This window comes from Schistocerca gregaria, chromosome 2 (assembly GCF_023897955.1).
Source record: "Schistocerca gregaria isolate iqSchGreg1 chromosome 2, iqSchGreg1.2, whole genome shotgun sequence".
NCBI lineage: Eukaryota > Metazoa > Arthropoda > Insecta > Orthoptera > Acrididae > Schistocerca > Schistocerca gregaria.
In genome coordinates this window covers 339,516,749-339,537,846 of record NC_064921.1, presented here as the reverse complement: position 1 = coordinate 339,537,846, position 21,098 = coordinate 339,516,749, and positions in this window count along the sequence as shown.

Genomic DNA, 21,098 nt, shown 5'->3' with positions numbered 1-21,098 from the left:
ATTTTTCTAATATATCACAAAATAATAACAACTTTGTTTATCATTCTTGTAAAATTATATTCATAGAGAGAATAACTTCTCAGAGTTAAATTATATTTGCTGTTGATTGTATTCCTTCAGTGAAAAGGTTCAGTTTTGATGATGACATGTACACATGTCAGAAGATTTTAAAGTGTGAAATGTGTTTAAGTAAAATCTTTTGCACTACCACTTGATAATGATCTTAAGGCTGAAATTGTGATTGTGTAATAAATAACCTCACCAGTCAATGGTAATCATGATGTACTTGAAACGGTACCATATAGTACTACATTTTATATGAAATATTTTTCTTCTGACATAAAACTTAAGAAAAAGGGTTTTTAAACAATACAGGGTGTTCCACAAAGGGGTTTACATTGTTTGAACTTTAATAACTCAAACAAAAAACTATGAATTTTTAAGTCGCATTGAGGGTCATAGCACTACTGATTATGTTTTACTGTTGAAGATATTCAAAATGTCCATCAGCAGCAATACATCACCTGCAATGCTGCAGAACAGATTGACACATGTTATGGTTATCATTGGAATGGATTCACAGGCAGTCACAATTTCACCCCTCTTGTCATCCAGCGTATGTGGATTTGTGGCGTAAAATTTCCCACAGAAAGAAGGCTAATGGTGTTACATCGGTAAACTCAACATTTACTTGTTGGCCTACCCAACTCTCAACAAATGTTTCATCCAGGAATTGGCACACATGACAGAAATCTTTTTCTACCATACTGTTAAAAAATGCAGTCTTTGTCTTGGTACAGTTGGTGAGCAGCTGGCACAATTCATTCTTGCTAAGGTCCTTTACCCTTGTCACTATTCCTTAAAAGAAGAAGAAGAAGAAGAAGAAGAAGAAGAATGGCTCTACAAATCCTCTGACAGAGATACCACATCACACTTATAACTCAGGAAGATTATCAGCTCATTCTTCTGTAACATGGGGATTATATCTTGTCTAGTACACACAGTTATGACGACTGATGACTCCATTAAATTTAAATGTTGCCTCATCAGACCAAACAATAACATGGGTCAGATGTTCATTATCACAAATCCATTCACAAACTTAGAGGTGCCTCATCCTCATTCATAATTTAAAGCTAGCTTGGAATCTAGGGTTTCAACTTTGCTTCTTTAAAATGTGGTGAACACCTGATTCAGAAGCAGATTGCCTTATGAACTTCTTTGGGGATCTTGTGGAAGCTTGTACAACTGGGACCACTCCTTTTTGGTCCACTATTGATTTATTCCTGCCACACCATCCCTTCTTCAGATTATGCACACTTCCCTATCAAATATGTGACACAATTGTGTCATTGCTACAAGTGATGGTGGTGCGTGCGGTATCAAACTCTGCCTGCCATTGTCTCTGCCTGCCATTGTCTCTGCCCTTCTTTCATGTTTTCACATTTCAAACAACACTTCAAAAAATCCAGTTTCTTTGTTCCAAGGTCAAGTTTCTACCTATCTTTTTATTTATCACAGAGTTACGCAACTGAAAATAAACAAAAGAAAAATAAATGAATGGCTACTACACACAGTAGTTATGTGAGCACTATATAATCACAACTGGATCAGGTTTTCATTAATACTACCTCAGTTACTAAATAGCAAATAGTATAAATCCCTTTGTGGGACACCCTGTATTTCATTAATCCTGTGTTTTCTCGATGTGTAAAAAAACAACATTACATCCTTGCCAGAGTTGACATATCAGAGGTTTCCTATGGTACACATGCTGACATGCTTTCCCACGAGAAAATTAATAATTCATGTAGACCTTGCACAAAACTCTGGTTTCATTTCATTCACATGCTACATTCATTCATTCATTAATCCATTAAGTCATTCATACTCCATTAACCCATTAAGGAAGAAAACATGTGGAATGAGCTAAGTTACACATGAAGAAAAGATAATTTACTTGGAGAAAGTCTGTACCCTTGCATTAACAATAAACTATCAGTATACTATTTTATGCTGCTTATATTTATGCCAGCTGAATGTAATCAAGTTAATTAGTAGGAAAGCTGCTAATTATATAAATATCTGCTGCTGTTTATCTTTTATTGGTAATTTAATATTTATTTGATGCACTACTATTTCTGAAAGGAAAGAAATATCTTTAGAGGCCTATGTACATTATATTAATGCTTTTTGCAGGTATGCAATTAACACTGTTGCTTGTAATGCAACTGACAAGAAGTGAAACATTTTTTATTCCAAATTACATAATTTTACCTGTGGAAGCACTGGATAATCAGATATTTTCAATTTTCTTTTCAACTGGTAACTGTTATCAGTCTCCTATTTCACATTAGATGGGAGATTGTTGACCACTTTTGCAGCAGAGCACATAATTCTGTTCTGGTCTCTGAACAACGAGTTAAAGCATAAATGAAAATTATTTGTGTGTATCATATTGCTATTGTGAAATCCACAAACCCACTTAAAACTTATTTTTTATGAGTGACAAAGACCATTAAGGAATAAATATACTGGGAAGTGAGTGAGTGAGTGTGTGTGTGTGTGTGTGTGTGTGTGTGTGTGTGTGTGTGTAAGAATCCCAAGATCCTTAAAGATTACTTTAAACAATATTATTACACTCACTTCTTCTGAATACAAACTTTGGTTACTTGAGATTGTTGTCACAAAGGATAATGCCGCAAGACAACAGGGAGTGAAAATATGCAGTATAAAATAACGCCATTGTCTTTAGGTCAACACAATGAGAAATATTTCTACGAATGAAACATGCTTAACTGAGCTTATTGATTTGTTTATCTGCGTGTTGATTTAACTTCAATTTTTTGTCCTATTGAGTAACAAGGCATTTTACACACATTGTTTTGTTTAGTGTATGATTTTGGGTGCCAGGAGGTCATTTTTATTTGTTCATAATTGTACAATATGAGTCTTTTTGAAATTAAAACTTTTAACTTTTCTCTATGAATCGGTAACTGTCCATGCAATATTTGTCCCTATTTCATTCAATAATGCTCAGATCTACTGGTGGCAATCTAAACTATAAATAAGGGAAGGAGGGTCTTCTGTTGGCCCTCCTTTTTAGCAGCTGTCATTATTTCTTCTTTATTTTTCATTTTAACCTCCTCAGTCCTGATACATCATTCATCTTACATCCATATTTTCAGCCCAGGGAATAAATTAAACTTTCTGTGCCTGCTTCTAGCAAATACTTTACAAGATGTGCTTTCAGTGCATCCGTTGTTTATGTTTCTGCATGTTCGCAGTGCAGCAGCCAGAAAGCCATTTATCAAAGTGTCAGCATGTCTTCAAGAAATAAAGTAATTTCTTTGTTTGTTTGTAGTAATTTTGGACTAAAAAGTAATGTTATAATATGCCAATAAAACCTACACTGTCAAATAAGTGATAGTTTATTTCACCACAACAATACAGCTCCGCTCCCCCCCCCCCCCCCCCCCCCCCCCAAATGTAGCATTGGGACTATACATGCCACGACCTATGTTCATACATTCCAGTGGCATTGTTTTCACAGTTTTCAGGTATTTAACATGTCAACTGCCATGAGGCTGCTGGCAGCCACAGCAAAGCCTCATCCCTGACGTCACATGCCTGCCGGTGACCACAGCAGAATGGCACACTTCACTGGCATGACAATCTATAGCTATGCATTTGGCAGTCAGCATGTTACACTGATTGTTCTGAGTAATGCACATATGCAGTTATTTTCTAACATAAGTAGTATTCAGTTTGAACAGGCTTTAAAATTTTGATGAAACACTCCTCTTCTATAAATTCAGTGTTTCAATCTTATTTAGTGCCAGAACAATGCACTGACCATGAATACGAACTATTCATTAATAAAATCTAAGCACAGGATTTGGAAAGTTCATCTACAAAACACAATTTCCCTTTTTCTTTTTACAGTTTACATATTTTAGAAACTGAGTAATGTTTCCACTTATTTTGTTGTCAGAAGAGGTGGGAAATGAACTCTAACTGCACACATCCATTGGTTTCTTATCTTTAGGGCTACTTGAAGCCCACTTTTTGCATTATTGCAAAAAGTACTGTATCGAATTTGGAAGTTATATTATTTCTAGCTTTCAGGATTTCTTTGCAGATGATCATGGCTTCTATGATGAACTTCCATCTGTTTTCCAGTGATCCATAGATTGTGCCAATGAAAGCACTCTTACAATTTTAAATCTGCAACAATCAAAAGAATAAAAGATATTGGAAATGCAGGATTTCTTGGCAAATCTCGATGATAAAACCTTCTCGGTTTGACAGCCAAGTCAATACGTTGTTCTCCAGCAACATTTCAGCAAGTTTCTTATTTGCCATCTCCAGGCAGGTTCACATCTCGTCCAGATTTTTATAGCCGCTGGACCACAGGCTTCTCCGCATCCTCGGCACTGGTCAGGCCAATCAGGCGCGAGCGGAATCGGTGCGGTGGCATGTGGTGGGGAGCAGCATTGAACAAGCCATACGTGGGCTGGCGCCTGAAGTCACTGAAGAGGTGAGAAAGGAGACATGCAGAATCCTAGACAAAGCGAGAATGCCAAAACCCAACATCTCGGTGGCAGAACGCAGGCTGATAAACAGCATCAGAAAAGATGAGGATACAATCATTCTACCAGCAGACAAAGGAAATGCGACAGTGCTGCTAGGAGCAGCCGACTACTGGGACAAGATTAATTCGCTGCTGCAGGACCAGGCCTACAAACAAGTTGAGAAGGAACCTAAAACAGCTGTGACTAGAAAGGCCATTGGTCTTCTCAACAACTCAGGTCTGAACCACCAGGACCTGTTAAAAAGATTTTACCCCACAGCTCGGGTTCCACCGCAGTTATATGGCGGCCTCCCCAAGATACGCAAGAGGGAGATACCACTATGCCTGATAGTAAACATGATCAATTCTCCTTCTTATGATATAGTCACACACCTGGCACAACTACTCAGGCCTCTCGTGGGTGCATGTCCCCACCACATCAAGAATTCCACAGAGTTTGTTAAGACATTCAATGAGTGGCATTTTGACAAAAATGATATTATTATCAGCTTTGACGTTACACCCCTCTTCACAAGGGTATCATTAGAGGACACCTTGAAACTACTGGAGAATCATTTCGATGAAGACACAGTGGAATTATTCTGCCATGCACTCACGACCACATATTTCCAGTGTGGGGGCAAATTTTACCAACAGGTGAATGGAGTCGCTATGGGATCCCTACTAGCACCATGTATCGCCAATCTGTACATGGAATACTTTGAGGATATCACCTTGGAAACAGCACACCTCAAACCCAAAGTCTTTTATTGGTACGTGAACGATACTTTCAAGGTCTGGCCGCATGGCAAGAACATTCTAACGGAATTTCTCAAACATCTGAACAGCATACACGAGAACATCAAATTCACAATGGAATTGGAAGAAAATGGATGCCTACCCTTCCTCAAATCCTAATAAAGAAGAAAACAGACAGCATACTGGGACACTTGGTCTACCGAAAGAAAACACACACAGACGTGTACCTCAACACCAACAGCTGCCATCACCCAGCACAACGGAAATCCGTGCTCACTACCCTTGTCCACAGAGCTCTAAAGGACAGTTTATCTACTGAGATTCAGCACCTGAAGAAAACCTTCCAGAAGAGTGGTTACACCGAAACACTCAAGCTGAAGAAGAAGAAGGAGGAGGAGGAGGAGGAGGAGGAGGAGGAGGATGAGGAGGATGACCTTCAGGAAGAAGAGAACAACAAAGGTCTGGCATTACTCCCATACGCAGCCACTCACTGCCAAGATTGTCAGGATACTGGAGAAGAACAAGATAAAAACCATCTTCCACCCTCCAGCAAAAATCAGAAATATGCAGGGCTCGATGAAGGACAACCTGCGTCTAAGAATACCGGGTGTCTATAGCATTTCCTGCAAATGCGAGAAACAATGTATTGTACAGATGCAACGTTGCATAACACAACACACCTCTGAACATGTGAGAAGCCATTCACCTCAGACATAAAGAAAAATCCGCAGTAGCAGAGCACAGCCTCAGCGAAGAACATGTGTTTCAATTTGAAGAAACCAAGAGACTGTGTAGAGCGAATAGGTTTCTGGGACTCTATTATTAAAGAGGCAGCGAAGATATGGGTCAGTGATAACCTGGTCAATTGGTATAGTGGCTTCCAACTCGGCACTGCATGGAACACAACTTTATCAAGAGTAAGATGAGAGCACACTGATGGAGGCAAGTCGGTGGCAGCGTATGGACTAATGGTGCCTGGTGCCTGCTGCTGCACTGATGTACAGTAGAAAAGTTTGATATCTTATTTTTTTATGAAAGATTATGGCTTTGCTCAAGCTACAACTTTGTGCCTCCATGTTGCCATTCAGTTATCTGAATAACTTTAAAATCCAGGAAGATAAAGATCTATTCAGGAAATGCAAATTCTGTATCAAATACATAGAATGTCTTAATGAAATTCATGAAATGGTATTATAAAATGACATAGTCAAACGTTCAAAGGGTAAACGTTTAGTGATGAGTGAAGTAAACTAAAATACCTATTTTTAATGACACTCATAGATCTTCAGATTTATTAATAAATCAAACATTTCTGGGCTTTTTCTGCAAAAGCAAGAAATAATCACAATCCACAATTAATGAGAGCACTGACTGTTCAGACTAAGTATGAAACATATTATGTTTCCTGCTCTTAAACTTTCAACACATTGCATGAGAACTCAACATATTATTTGAGTATACTGCAATTACAGCTAATATCTACATCAATTTTCATCAGTATAAGAGCGCATGAGCATTACATCACATTAGTGAAAATACACGCTGCTCATTACTTACTAAGAGTGATAGTGCTACGAGGGCTCCCCATACTTTAATTACACATACATATACATATTACACAAATAGTATGTGAAGTATTTCGTTAAAATATTTTCCAGTATGTATTTTCATAATTTGGACATCCATTATATTGTAGGTCTATAGCACTGCTAATTTTGGGTATGCCTGCTCAGGCTCCTGCTTGTGAACAGAGCAGGTGCAGCAATGTTGTGCCAACTGTGAAATGAAAGAGGGTTATTTTTGACACCTAATACCAACAACAGTGAGTCGGTGACCAATGTCTTTGCACTTCAATCTGCAGCGCAACAAATCTTACCTTTTCATACAAAAAGATGGGTTCACAAAATGTTTAGTGTGTTATGACACTGAATGCTTCTGGGAAGTACAATTTACAAACACACTACATGTCTTATCACATCATAAAATACAAAAGTGGAAAATATGAAGGACCCAAGTGCATCCAAGAAATTTAAAAGGGAGCTCTATGACAACAAGAAGAAGATTAAGAAAAATCTGTGTTCATGGATGGTGATTTGATAAGAGAATGCTTGGTAGTTGCAGCTGAATATCTATGTTCACTCAGGTAGGACAATTATGTAAGGTTCCATTATTAAACATTACAGTCGTGTCACATAGATGATTTAGCAGATGACATTCAGCCAGCCTGCAAATCTCTGTAAATAGTTTCTTGTAAATAAAATAAAAAGAAACTTCCACATGGGAAAAATATATTAAAAACAAAGATTCCAAGACTTACCAAGCGGGAAAGCGCCGGCAGACAGGCACGCACGCATACATATCCATCCGCACGTACGTGTGTGTGTGTGTGTGTGTGTGTGTGTGTGTGTGTGTGTGTGTGTGTGTGTGTACACCTGTCCTTTTTTTCCCCTAAGGGAAGTCTTTCTGCTCCCGGGATTGGAATGACTCCTTACCCTCTCCCTTAAAACCCACATCCTTTCGTCTTTCCCTCTCCTTCCTGAAGAAGCAACCATCGGTTGCGAAAGCTAGTAATTCTGTGTGTGTGTTTGTGTGTTTTGTTCATTGTGCCTGTCTGCCGGCGCTTTCCCGCTTGGTAAGTCTTGGAATCTTTGTTTTAAATAGTTTCTTGCATATTCTTTAGCTCTTAATGAAAGTGTTGATCTCCATGGCACAGCCCAGCTGGCCAAATTTATCAAGAGGTGTTGACAGTGAACTTTGTCAGAGAGGCACTCCTGGACTTTGAAGCAACGAAGAACAACAACCAGACATGGCATTCTCAACAACATTAAAGAAGATTTAGAAAACATGGGTTTATCATGGTATTTATTAGTTTCTGTGTCTACAGAGAAGTCTCACCCATGTTGAAAGATTAATCAGAATTTATGGCGCAACTGAAAGAGGAAATGAAAGAATTCCAAGCACCCAATGAAATCAAGGGTGTTCACTGCACAATTCACCAGGATAATGGCAACTGGTGGTGTTTGTACGACTTATCACAGGCAGGAGCATTGACTTCAACAATATCAATTTAAGAACTTTCTTTATGGTGTCGAGAGCCAGTATATAAGTCTGACTTATTACAGCAAAGTGAGCTGGTATAATGGGGCAAACCATTAAATCGATTTTTATTTAAATTCTTTTGGATGGGAGAGAGAGATATATTTATGGAAATGAGGTGTGTGTGTGTGTGTGTGTGTGTGTGTGTGTGTGTGTGTGTGTGTGTGTGTGTGTGTGTGTGTGAGAAATCGATTTTTATTTAAATTCTTTTGGATGAGAGAGAGATATACTTATGGAAATGAGGGGCGTGTGTGTGCGTTCCTGAACTGAAACAGCCTTCATAGAAAAGTGACCTAGCATTCCTTCTACATCTACATCTACATCCATACTCCGCAAGCCACCTGACGGTGTGTGGCGGAGGGTACCCTGAGTACCTCTATCGGTTCTCCCTTCTATTCCAGTCTCGTATTGTACGTGGAAAGAAGGATTGTCGGTATGCTTCTGTGTGGGCTCTAATCTCTCTGATTTTATCCTCATGGTCTCTTCGCGAGATATACGTAGGAGGGAGCAATATACTGCTTGACTCTTCGGTGAAGGTATGTTCTCGAAACTTTAACAAAAGCCCGTACCGAGCTACTGAGCATCTCTCCTGCAGAGCCTTCCACTGGAGTTTATCTATCATCTCCTTAACGCTTTCGCAATTACTAAATGATCCTGTAACGAAGCGCGCTGCTCTCCGTTGGATCTTCTCTATCTCTTCTATCAACCCTACCTGGTGCGGATCCCACACTGCTGAGCAGTATTCAAGCATTGGGCGAACAAGCGTACTGTAACCTACTTCCTTTGTTGTCGGATTGCATTTCCTTAAGATTCTTCCAATGAATCTCAGTCTGGCATCTGCTTTACCGACGATCAACTTTATATGATCATTCCATTTTAAATCACTCCTAATGAGTACTCCCAGATAATTTATGGAATTAACTACTTCCAGTTGCTGACCTGCTATTTTGTAGCTAAATGATAAGGGACCTATCTTTCTATGTATTCGCATCACATTACACTTGTCTACATTGAGATTCAATTGCCATTCCGTGCACCATGCGTCAATTCGCTGCAGATCCTCCTGCATTTCAGTACAATTTTCCATTGTTGCAACCTCTCGATACACCACAGCATCATCTGCAAAAAGCCTCAGTGAACTTCCGATTTCATCCACCAGGTCATTTATGTATATTGTGAATAGCAACGGTCCTATGACACTCCCCTGCGTCACACCTGAAATCACTCTTACTTCGGAAGACTTCTCTCCATTGAGAATGACATGCTGCGTTCTGTTATCTAGGAACTCCTCAATCCAATCACACAATTGATCTGATAGTCCGTATGCTCTTACTTTGTTCATTAAACGACTGTGGGGAACTGTGTCAAACACCTTGCGGAAGTCAAGAAACACGGCATCTACCTGTGAACCCGTGTCTAAGGCCATCTGAGTCTCGTGGACGAATAGCGAGAGCTGGGTTTCACACGACCGTCTTTTTCGAAACCCATGCTGATTCCTACAGAGTAGATTTCTAGTCTCCAGAAAAGACATTATACTCGAACATAATACGTGTTCCAAAATTCTACAACTGATCGACGTTAAGAGATATAGGTCTATAGTTCTGCACATCTGTTTGACGTCCCTTCTTGAAAATGGGGATGACCTGTGCCCTTTTCCAATCCTTTGGAACGCTTCGCTCTTCTAGAGACCTACGGTACACCGCTGCAAGAAGGGGGGCAAGTTCCTTCGCGTACTCTGTGTAAAATCGAACTGGTATCCCATCAGGACCAGCGGCCTTTCCTCTTTTGAGCGATTTTAATTGTTTCTCTATCCCTCTGTCGTCTATTTAGATATCTACCATTTTGTCAACTGTGCGACAATCTAGAGAAGGAACTACAGTGCAGTCTTCCTCTGTGAAACAGCTTTGGAAGAAGACATTTAGTAATTCGGCCTTTAGTCTGTCATCCTCTGTTTCAGTACCATTTTGGTCACAGAGTGTCTGGACATTTTGTTTTGATCGACCTACCGCTTTGACATAGGACCAAAATTTCTTAGGATTATCTGCCAAGTCAGTACATAGAACTTTACTTTCGAATTCATTGAAAGCCTCTCGCATAGCCCTCCTCACACTGCATTTCGCTTCGCGTAATTTTTGTTTGTCTGCAAGGCTTTGGCTATGTTTATGTTTGCTGTGAAGTTCCCTTTGCTTCCGCAGCAGTTTTCTAACTCGGTTGTTGTACCACGGTGGCTCTTTCCCATCTCTTACGATCCTGCTTGGCACATACTCATCTAACGCATATTGTACCATGGTTTTGAACTTTGTCCACTGATCCTCAACGCTGTCTGTACTTGAGACAAAACTTTTGTGTTGAGCCACCAAGTACTCTGAAATCTGCTTTTTGTCACTTTTGCTAAACAGAAAAATCTTCCTACCTTTTTTAATATTTCTATTTACGGCTGAAATCATCGATGCAGTAACCGCTTTATGATCGCTGATTCCCTGTTCTGCATTAACTGATTCAAATAGTTCGGGTCTGTTTGTCACCAGAAGGTCTAATATGTTATCGCCAAGAGTCGGTTTTCTGTTTAACTGCTCAAGGTAGTTTTCAGATAAAGCACTTAAAAATATTTCACTAGATTCTTTGTCCCTGCCACCCATTATGAACGTCTGAGTCTCCCAGTCTATATCCGGCAAATTAAAATCTCCACCCAGAACTATAACATGGTGGGGAAATCTACTTGAAATATTTTCCAAATTATTCTTCAGCTGCTGAGCCACAACAGCTGCTGAGCCACAACAGCTGCTGAGCCACAACAGCTGCTGAGCCACAACAGCTGCTGAGCCACAACAGCTGCTGAGCCACAACAGCTGCTGAGCCACAACAGCTGCTGAGCCCGGGGGCCTATAGAGACATCCAATTACCATGTCTGAGCCTGCTTTAACCGTGACCTTCACCCAAATCATTCGAATCTCCGTCAATTTCCTTCGATACTATTGCACTTCTTATCGCTATAAACACGCCTCCCCCTTCACTGTCCAGCCTATCTCTGCGGTATACATTCCAATCCGAGTTTAGCATTTCATTACTGTTTACGTCTGGTTTCAGCCAACTTTCTGTTCCTAGTACTATATGGGCGTTGTGACCGTTTATTAATGAGAGCAGTTCTGGGACCTTTCTATAGACGCTCCTGCAGTTTACTATAAGCACATTAATATTGTTATTCCTTGTTGCATTTTGCCTACTGCCTTGCCGCGTCTCAGGAGGCGTCTTGTCGGGCCTAGGGAGGGAATTCTCTAACCTAAAAAAAACCCCATGTGCACTCCACACGTACTCCGCTACCCTCGTAGCCGCTTCCGGCTTCCTTGCTGATAGAACCAACCATTTGAATGACCTGAACACTTTACCTTTACTTCAAGATAATGATATGTTGTATCTTTCCAAATAACTCATTTCCACTCATCCACTGTCCAGTGGCATTGCTCTTCATGCCACCTCAAGCACTGCTTAGCACTGACTGTAAAAATTTGTGTCTTATGAAGAGCTGCTCAACTTCCAACATAGTTTTCGTGCCAGACAGAACTTCAAATCTCAAGAGTGATTCCTTTTGGCGATATCAAGCAATTTTGTACAACCAGCCTCTGCAATCTTTGAAGGTCCCTGTCTGTCAGAAATATTAAGTGTGCCTGGTCTTGGTTTAGTTGTCCTCGATGAAGCTGTTACTCAGGTGACATCCAATGGTCAGCTCATGTACAAAGTCGCTAAGCTCTGCTGACTGACCCATTCTGTTGAAAGTGCCCCTTACGCCTTTCGTAACAACAGTTTCGCCTCTTGTTACGTCTAGTGGTCAATTTCGCATTACATATCGGCATCCACATACTTTTGGTCAGACAGTGTAGTAACTGGCTCCCTAAAAAAAGTTTTCATTGTTATTGTGGAAGTGTCACTAAAACAGAATCATATTTTCGGCGAAAAAAGGCAGGCCTGTATATCAACGTCTGGTTAACACTTTCGCTGCGTCTGAAGCTTATAAGCGTCACAACAAGCCATGAGGTAGTGGGCTGATGCTGATAGGCATCAAAACATGCCACAAGCCGGTGCGGCTGATGCTTATAAGTGTCTGCACTCACTGTTGGATTACTCAGCCAAGTCTCGTCTAAGCTAGCATCAAAGCATGTAAACTTTTGTTTTGTGTGGTCAGTTATCAAACGTATATTGTTCATAATGGTAGCTAATGAACCTACACCTGGACCTTCCAATGTGAAAAGGAGTAGGAAAAGTGTTAAATTGATAGAGGAACAGTTACTTAGTGTACTAGACAACACTGATTTTCTGTATAGTGAGGATGAGGCATACCACGGAGATTTGTCATTTGGAGGCTGCAGAAGAATTGCAGAGTGATGATAGTGAGAAAGGACAGATTTCTAATCTGTTTCATGACAGTTCTAAATCTGACGATATGGATCACAATGATTGTGTGGAAATCGAAGACGAAGAAGAGCCCGATCTGTCACACAGGGATAATCCAGGTGATTTTTGGTATAAAGAACCACGTAATACGCAGTATCACCCATTTACAAAGGAAGAAGTTTTGGCAATTCTCCTATGGATTTCTTCCGATTATTGGTAACAGACGAATTGTTGCAACTTGTAGTTGACGAAACGAACAATAACGCAGTCAACGCATTGCTGAGTGAAAATAGAAAAGAGGGATCTAGGATCTGTAAATGGAAACCTCTAAGTATAGGTGGATTACTAGTTTTCCAGGGTGTTTTGTTACATATGGGTAATGTTAAATATCTGGAAAAAAAGAACCGCTGTTTGAGAATAAAGGAATAGCGATGAGTATAAGCAGAGCCGGTATTTGATCATATTACGGTCTCTGCATTTTGCAAATAATCCACTTCCAGGAAACCCGAAACCAGACGATTGTTTATATAAGATACAACCTATATTGGATTATTTCAACATGAAAATGTCTCTGGTGTATTACCCAGGAAGAGATTTATCAATAGATGAATCAATGATTTTTTGGGGAGGAAGACTGTCATTTCGACAATATATAAAAAGCAAACATAATAAACATGGCATTCAGATGTACATGCTCAACAAACCAAATGGTTTCATAAGTAAGTGCGCTGTGCACACAGCAAGTAGTGGAGATATGGAGAGAAAAGGTCATTTGTCATTTGATGACAGAAAAGCTGCATGTTGGTCATCATATTTACTTGGACAATTATAACAACAATTTTCATTTAGCTACAACTCTGTTGAACCTAAAAACACTTTCCACAGGCACTCTGAAATTAAATAGGAAATATACCCCTGAAGACGTTGTATCGGCAAAACTTGGGAGAAGAGAGGGAATTGCGCGCTATTCTATTGGAGATATCATTGGAAAATGGAAAGACTGACGAAAGGTTTCCTATATTTCCACAGAACATCTAAATATTACGGAGCAAGTGACGAATGCACACCAACAAATAGCCACGAAACCTTTGCCTATTATTAGGTACAATACGTGTATGTCTGGAACTGATAAACAAGATGAGATGTTATCCTCTTATGTTAACGAAAGACTATCCGCCGGCCGAAAAAACTATTCTGTTACGTCATTGGCATGCTAGTTTTCAATTCTCTATATCTGTACAACAAATACTCATGAGATAAAATGACATGATTACAGAATGAACATTATAAAGGGTTTCGTTCCATCAATGGAAGTTCCATGAAATGTGAGCAAGAAACATCACACACACATTGTGCAAAAGCGGAAAGCTACTGCAGGGAAGAAGCAAGTTATGAGGAATGGTGTAAGAAGTGCATGGAACAAGGCAAGAGCACTGATACACCATACGAGTGTACAACCTGCCCAGATAAACCTGGATACTGCTTGAGCTGCTGTATAATTTTCCATCAGTAGCAAAAATGCGATAGTATCAGGGAAATTCCGATTATCAAAGACAACTTCTTTTATTTCTTATACATCGCATGGTTTCTTTTTATGGTGTGAAAGGTTAGAACGTTTTTCCACAAGTACTCAGAAAATGAGGTTTTCTTTTGTGTTAAGTCGACTTATTTCTTATTGCATTGTAAAGTGTTCACTTAAGTTTTTTGCAAAAGAATTTGTTGTGCTAAATTTGTTTCAATAGCACTGCAATTGAAGTGATGGGGGACACGAGAGGAGCCTCCATGTAGGGTGTGTTTCGCTTACTAATTTCTACACATCTGCATTATTATCGTTCTATTCGAAAACCCATGGGCCAATAATGCCAACTTTAGATCGTGCACCCCAAACAGTCACACGTTCTGTATGCAGGGGCTGCTCATCAAGTTCTTGGGGTTTCGTGCCACTAGAATACCACATATTTTGTTTATTCAGGCAGTCAGCAAAGGAAAATGTGCCTCATTGCCGAAGAACACTATGGCGTCATGAGACAGCTCATTGATCAAAGCGTCACATGCATTTTTTTGTGAAACAAAATCAAGTGGATAAAGTGTGTACACCTCTGACAGTTTATGTGGATGAAATTTCAATTCTTTGTGAAGAATTTGTCTCACTGGCGGTTCAGAAATTCCAAGGGCAGCTGCAATTTGCGTGCAGATCACTTGGGGGAATTCAAAATTGACATCCTTATCATCTCTCTCTCTCTCTCTTTTCAATCGTTCTGGTGGTTCTTGCAAGGTCTTTGTTTCTTTTTATGCACATTTCTACATCTACATCCATACTCCGCAAGCCACCTGACGGTGTGTGGCAGAGGGTACCTTGAGTACCTCTATCGGTTCTCCCTTCAATTCCAGTCTCATATTTTTCATGGAAGGAAAGATTGTCAGTATGCCTCTGTGTTGCCTCTAATCTCTCTGATTTTATCCTCATGGTCTCTTCACGAGATATACGTTTAGGAGGGAGCAATATACTGCTCGACTCCTCGGTGAAGGTATGTTCTCGAAACTTCAACAAAAGCCCGTACCGAGCTACTGAGTGTGTCTCTTCGTAATTAAGCGTGCCGCTCTCCATTGGACCTTCTCTATCTCTTCTATCAACCCTATCTGGTACAGATCCCACATTGGTGAGCAGTATTCAAGCAGTGGGCGAACAAGTGTACTATAACCTACTTGCTTTGTTTTTGCACTGCATTTCCTTAGGATTCTTCCAGTGAATCTCAGTCTGGCATCTGCTTTACCAACGATTATTTTTATATGGTTATTCCATTTTAAATCACTCCTAATTCCAGTATCTATAAAGGTGTCTACCCACATAACAATTGATTTCGGATCAGGAATATGACTTGCAGGCGCAATGTTGAACTGTTTCCTGAATGCACACGGAGTTCTGGTGGCCATACGTCCATTCGAAAAGTAGGCCGCAATGGTGAATGCGTGCTCCTCTGTCGCGTACTGCATGATCGCTACTAAACTAACCTTAAAAAAAAAAAAAAAAATTAAGGCTCGCACTTTTGATTGCACTGAAACCCATGCAACAATGAGTAACAGCCACTGTGTGCCGTTTCAAATAAGGAAGTTCCCGTACTGCACCCTGTAGATCAGCAAACGCAAAGACTGCGGACCATCACAGTTGGATGGCGGTGAACTGAGAAATCTCTAACTGAACATGAGAAATATGTTTACACTGAAGAGAGAGGGGGGGGGGGGGGGGGGGGGTAAAAAAAACCTGTAATATAATGTTGGGGCCCTGTGAGCATGCAGAAGTGCCACAACACGATGTAGCGTGGACTCAGCTAATGTCTGGAGTAGTGCCGGAGGGAACTGACACCATGAATCCTTCAATGCTGTCCATAAATCCGTTAAGAGTCTGAGGGGATGGACATCTCTTCTGAACAGCACGTTGCAAGGCATCCCTGTTATAGTCAATAATGTTCATGTCTGGGGAGTTTGGGGGTCTGCAGAAGTGGTCAAACTTTTCTACGTTCTTGAAGCCAATATATAGCAATTTTGGATGTGTGGGATGTCACATTGTCCTGCTGGAATTGTTGAAGTCTGTCAGAATGCACAAGGGACGTCAATGGGTGCCAGTGATCAGACAGGATGCTTACGTATGTGTCATCTGTCAGAGTCATATAGACGTATCAGAGGTCCCATATCACTCCAACAGCACATGCCCCACACCATTACAGAGCCTCCACGAACTTGAGCAGTCCCCTACTGACATGCAGGGTCCATCGATTCATGAGGTTGTCGCCATACCCGCACGTCTGTACGCTTGATACAAATTGAAATGAGACTCATCTGACCATGCAACATGTTTCCAGTTATCAACAGTCCAATGTCAGTGCTGACGGGCTGGAAGAGGCATAAAGCTTCATGTGTGGTCACCAAGTGTACACGAGTGGGCCTTTGGCTCCAAAAGCCCATATCGGTGATGTTTCATTGAATGGTTTGCACACCGACACTTGTTGATGGCCCGGCAGTGAAACCTGCAGCAACTTTCGGAAGGGTTGCACTTCTGTCACGTTGAACGATTCTCTTCAGTTGTCATAGATCCTGATCTTGTAGGATCTTTTTCCGGCCACAACAATGTCAGAGATTTGATGTTTGTTGTCTTTTATAAGTACTGCCGACTGCAGTTGCAGCAACTGTGAAATATTACAGCTGCAGATGTTGCACTTATTAAAATATTCTGGATTATTACGTTGTGACTGGATAATTTTCTTGTTGAAATCCAGTGTTTCATCCCCATCTGTGGTGGGCTCCTAGAATAGGAGGGAGAGGGGGGGGATTACTGTTTTGAGGATTTGATGCACACCCTGCCTCAGTATTTCCTGAAGTAAAATTCTGTCAATGAAATGTTGGGTTTCAACAAGCAGTTCATTCAATATTGGAATGTTTTAACGTGTGTATTGTTTGTTAAGTTTGTGGTTTGGTGAGGGAAGGAACAGTATTCAATATTTATAAAAATGGTCACATCACCATTTCCTTATATTACTGACCACTATAACATGTGGATTGCGGGTTCAACGCCATACTACAGATCCAAAGGTATCTGGTTCGTTCCCCAGTCAAGTCTTAGGATTTTTATCCACCACTTATTGCTTCTTTCCACACCGGAAACATTTGTTTATGTGAAAATAGTGTGTTTCAGTGTGGTTCGGCGTCCGTGTTATACACCTGTAAATGGCTGGGTACATCAATTCGAAAGGTCAGAGGAGGGACAGCAAACCACCTCCAATGTAACTATGCCTAGCAAAGCAATGTGTTCAAAACAATATTCTGGTTGACGACAGCCTTATATCATTATGACACCCTATTTGGCAAGTTCTATTGCAAATCTACTTATTTCAATTGTCATAATGTAAGTGTAGGACACATCTCCTTTGATGAAATTAATAAGTTGCATCCCTCAACAATGATGAGATATTAGCCCGATATCTTGCATTTTAGAAGGCATTCTGTTGTTAGCTTGAGGTCCAAACTGCAACTGCTACTTTTAAACATTTTTCTTGATTAGAAGTTCATCACTGCCTCTTGTGCTTTTTGGAAGTGAACCGATGCAGGTTCTCTCTTTTTGTCACTAAACACACTGTGCAAATGTGCTCCATCACTTTAATTTTTTTCATATTTTACATTAATTTGCTTTGGCAAGTTACCAACTCGAACTCACCTTGTTGATTGATTATGAGATCTCACAGATGGTCCAACTAATCTAATGAGAGTACTTTTTGATAGAATCAGTGAGCTCCATTGTGGTATCAAGAGACACTAGGGAATTAAAATTTTAATTGAGCAATTTCACTTGCGCAAAAAAGCCTAAACAACTGGTGTGTATCAACTTCCCTCAAAGTTTCCCTCCACTGACTCTTTTGGCTTAAACAGCCAACCACTGCAGAGGCATGTAAAATGTCTTCAGATTGAAAGGTTTCATTGATGTTTGTACTATCCTCACAACTGAGCAGTTATGCCAGGGTCACCTTCCCTGTGTTCCATCATTGTATACTGCCCACTGAAGTGTGACCAGAACTTGTGGTTACAGAGCATTGACAGCACTCGTTAATCCTCAGTTTGGTAACCAAGAGATCACAAAATCCGTACTAGCCAAAATTTTTTGGAGTTCTCACAACAGGGCACAAACCAGGAGTACACGCTCTTTATCAAATGACAGATGTGGTGAAAATTACCAACCAACACTTAAAACAAATTCTGACCTCAAACACAATGAGCTAGCTTGAATGGAATGATCTCAATGCCAACCAGCAGGAGTCTGAAAACATCAATCATGTGAACTCAAACTCTCACTTTTTTCACATTATGTAGTGAAAGCTTTGGATCACGGCTATCACACAGACGCAAAATTTCTTTATGTCCCAAATACATTTGACTCAGTGCCACATCTATACTTCCTTAAAATAAAGTACGATCACATAGGGTATCAAATGAAAATTGTGGCTGGATAGAGGATTTTTTTGGTGGGGAGGACTCGGCAAATTATCTTCGGTGGGGAGTCACCGACATGTAGAAGTAACTTCGGGTGTGCGTCAGGGAAGTGTGTGAACCCTTGCTGTTCATGAACTTTCTGGCAATATTAATAGTAATCTCAGACTTCTTGCAGATGATGTAGTCACCCTTAATTAAGTATTGTCTGTAAGAAGCTGCATAATTATTCAGCCAGATAAGACTTCGAAGTGGTGAAAAGATTGGCATCTTGCTTTAAATGTGCTATGACTATAGTATCAGTGAGGCAGGGTTAGAATCAGTCAGTCATGCAAATATCTTGATGTAGCACTTTGTAAGGATAAGAAATGGAACGATCACATGGGCTCCGTTATGGATAAAGAACAGGTGGCAGACTTCAGTTTATTGGTAGAATACTGGAGAAAATCAGTCTACAATGGAGACTGCTTACAAATTACTCATGCGATCCATGCTACAAGGGTCATTTCAAAAGTTCTACAGACTAAGATAGAACTGAAGAAAAATTTAGTCTACAGAATAACTTCAGGCCTTCAATATAATCTCCATTCATGCTTATGACAGCTTCCAACTGTTTTGGCAACTTCTGTATACTGGATAGGGAACCTTCATCATTGAGCTGTCTGATTATTCAGGTCATTAATTGTATCAAAATATTTTCCACAGAGTTGTTCCTTCAATTTCAGAAACAAATCGGAGTCTGGTAGTCACATGTCAAGATTGTGTGTTGGGTGGGGGAAGTATTTCCCATCCACATTCGTTGAGCATTTTCCTCAGTGGTATATGCAGTATTTCATTATCGTTTAAAATGAGGACACAAGGTGCAAACATGTCAGCTCTTTGACAAACTTTTGGGTGCTAAAATTTTACAGAAACAGCTTGTAGTACATGCCCATTACAGAAGTCTCCTGGGGGCAACCTGTTTGTTGCTATGACTCCATCAATGTTAGACACAAAAATCATTGTCAGTTTCACCTTTGACTGCTGGGGCAGATATTATTATTATTTTTCCTTCATGGAATGTCAGAACTTTTCAGTTGTGACAACAAGCGTCAGTTCTGGCTCTGGCTTAGGCGTCAGTTCTGGCTTAAAATCTCGTCTCCAGGTTTCATCAAGTGCAACAATCCTCTTAAAACTGTTCACCTTCTGTTCGATAACAAAGTAATTCTTCTGTGACCTGCTTTCTGGTCTTCACTTAGATCGTGCAGAACCCTTCTGGCAGCAACTTCTCTCATCTTTAACTTTTCAGTTACAATTAAGTAAACTGAAGTGACTGACTTTCTGGCCACAAGTTCAATTTCCTCACACATTTTTTATTGATCCTCTCTCAAAATGTCATTATCAATAACCTGAGAGGTTTAGTCTGTTACAGTTGATGGCCTTACACTTCTTGGGTTGTCCTCAGTGGTTATTCAACCTTCATTGCAACTATCAGACCACCATGATACTATGCTATGATCCACTACACTATTTTCATACCCCTCTCTCAAATCGTTGTAAATTTCCATTGGTTCTTTCCACATAGGAATTAGATTTTGATGTAGGAGCATTGGTCATTACAATAATCTGACTTGACTGTTTCAACATCTATCATAAAACTGAATTGCTCACAACATGCACACTAGCAAACACATATATGACAATCCCACCTGAAGTCTTGTTCACAACTTACATGAAGTTCAAGTTGATTACACCACTGTAATGGTCACACATGCACAGTGTGCAAGACTTTTGAAATGACCCTTGTAGAATATCACTCAAGTTTGCCAGACTCATACCAAATAGAACTAATGTATACAGGGAAGGGCACAGCATGGATGGTCACAGGTTTGGCTGATGCACGGGGTAACTGAACCGCCAGGGTCTTAAAGACAGAACTACCTATGATTCCTACGGTGATTATGAGGACAGGATTAAATTAATTACAGCATGCACGGTGGCATTTAAACTATCATTGTTCCCACATTACATACATGAATGAAAGGGGGAAGCAAACCTAACAAATGGTACAGCGGGATGTACCCTCTGCCATGCACTTCACAATGGTTTGAAGAACATGGATGCACATACGTAAGTTATTCGAATTCTCCACTTCCTTTCCAAAATACACCACCAAACAGTTCTAGGAATACTTGTTTTAACGCCAACATATGTGGTAAATGAATGCAAACAGTTTGAGAACAGATGTGGAAAAAACTAAAGTTTCTGACACGTTTTTAGAAGCTACAATCTCTGCAGGAAATATGATCTAGACTGCGAGAGAGCA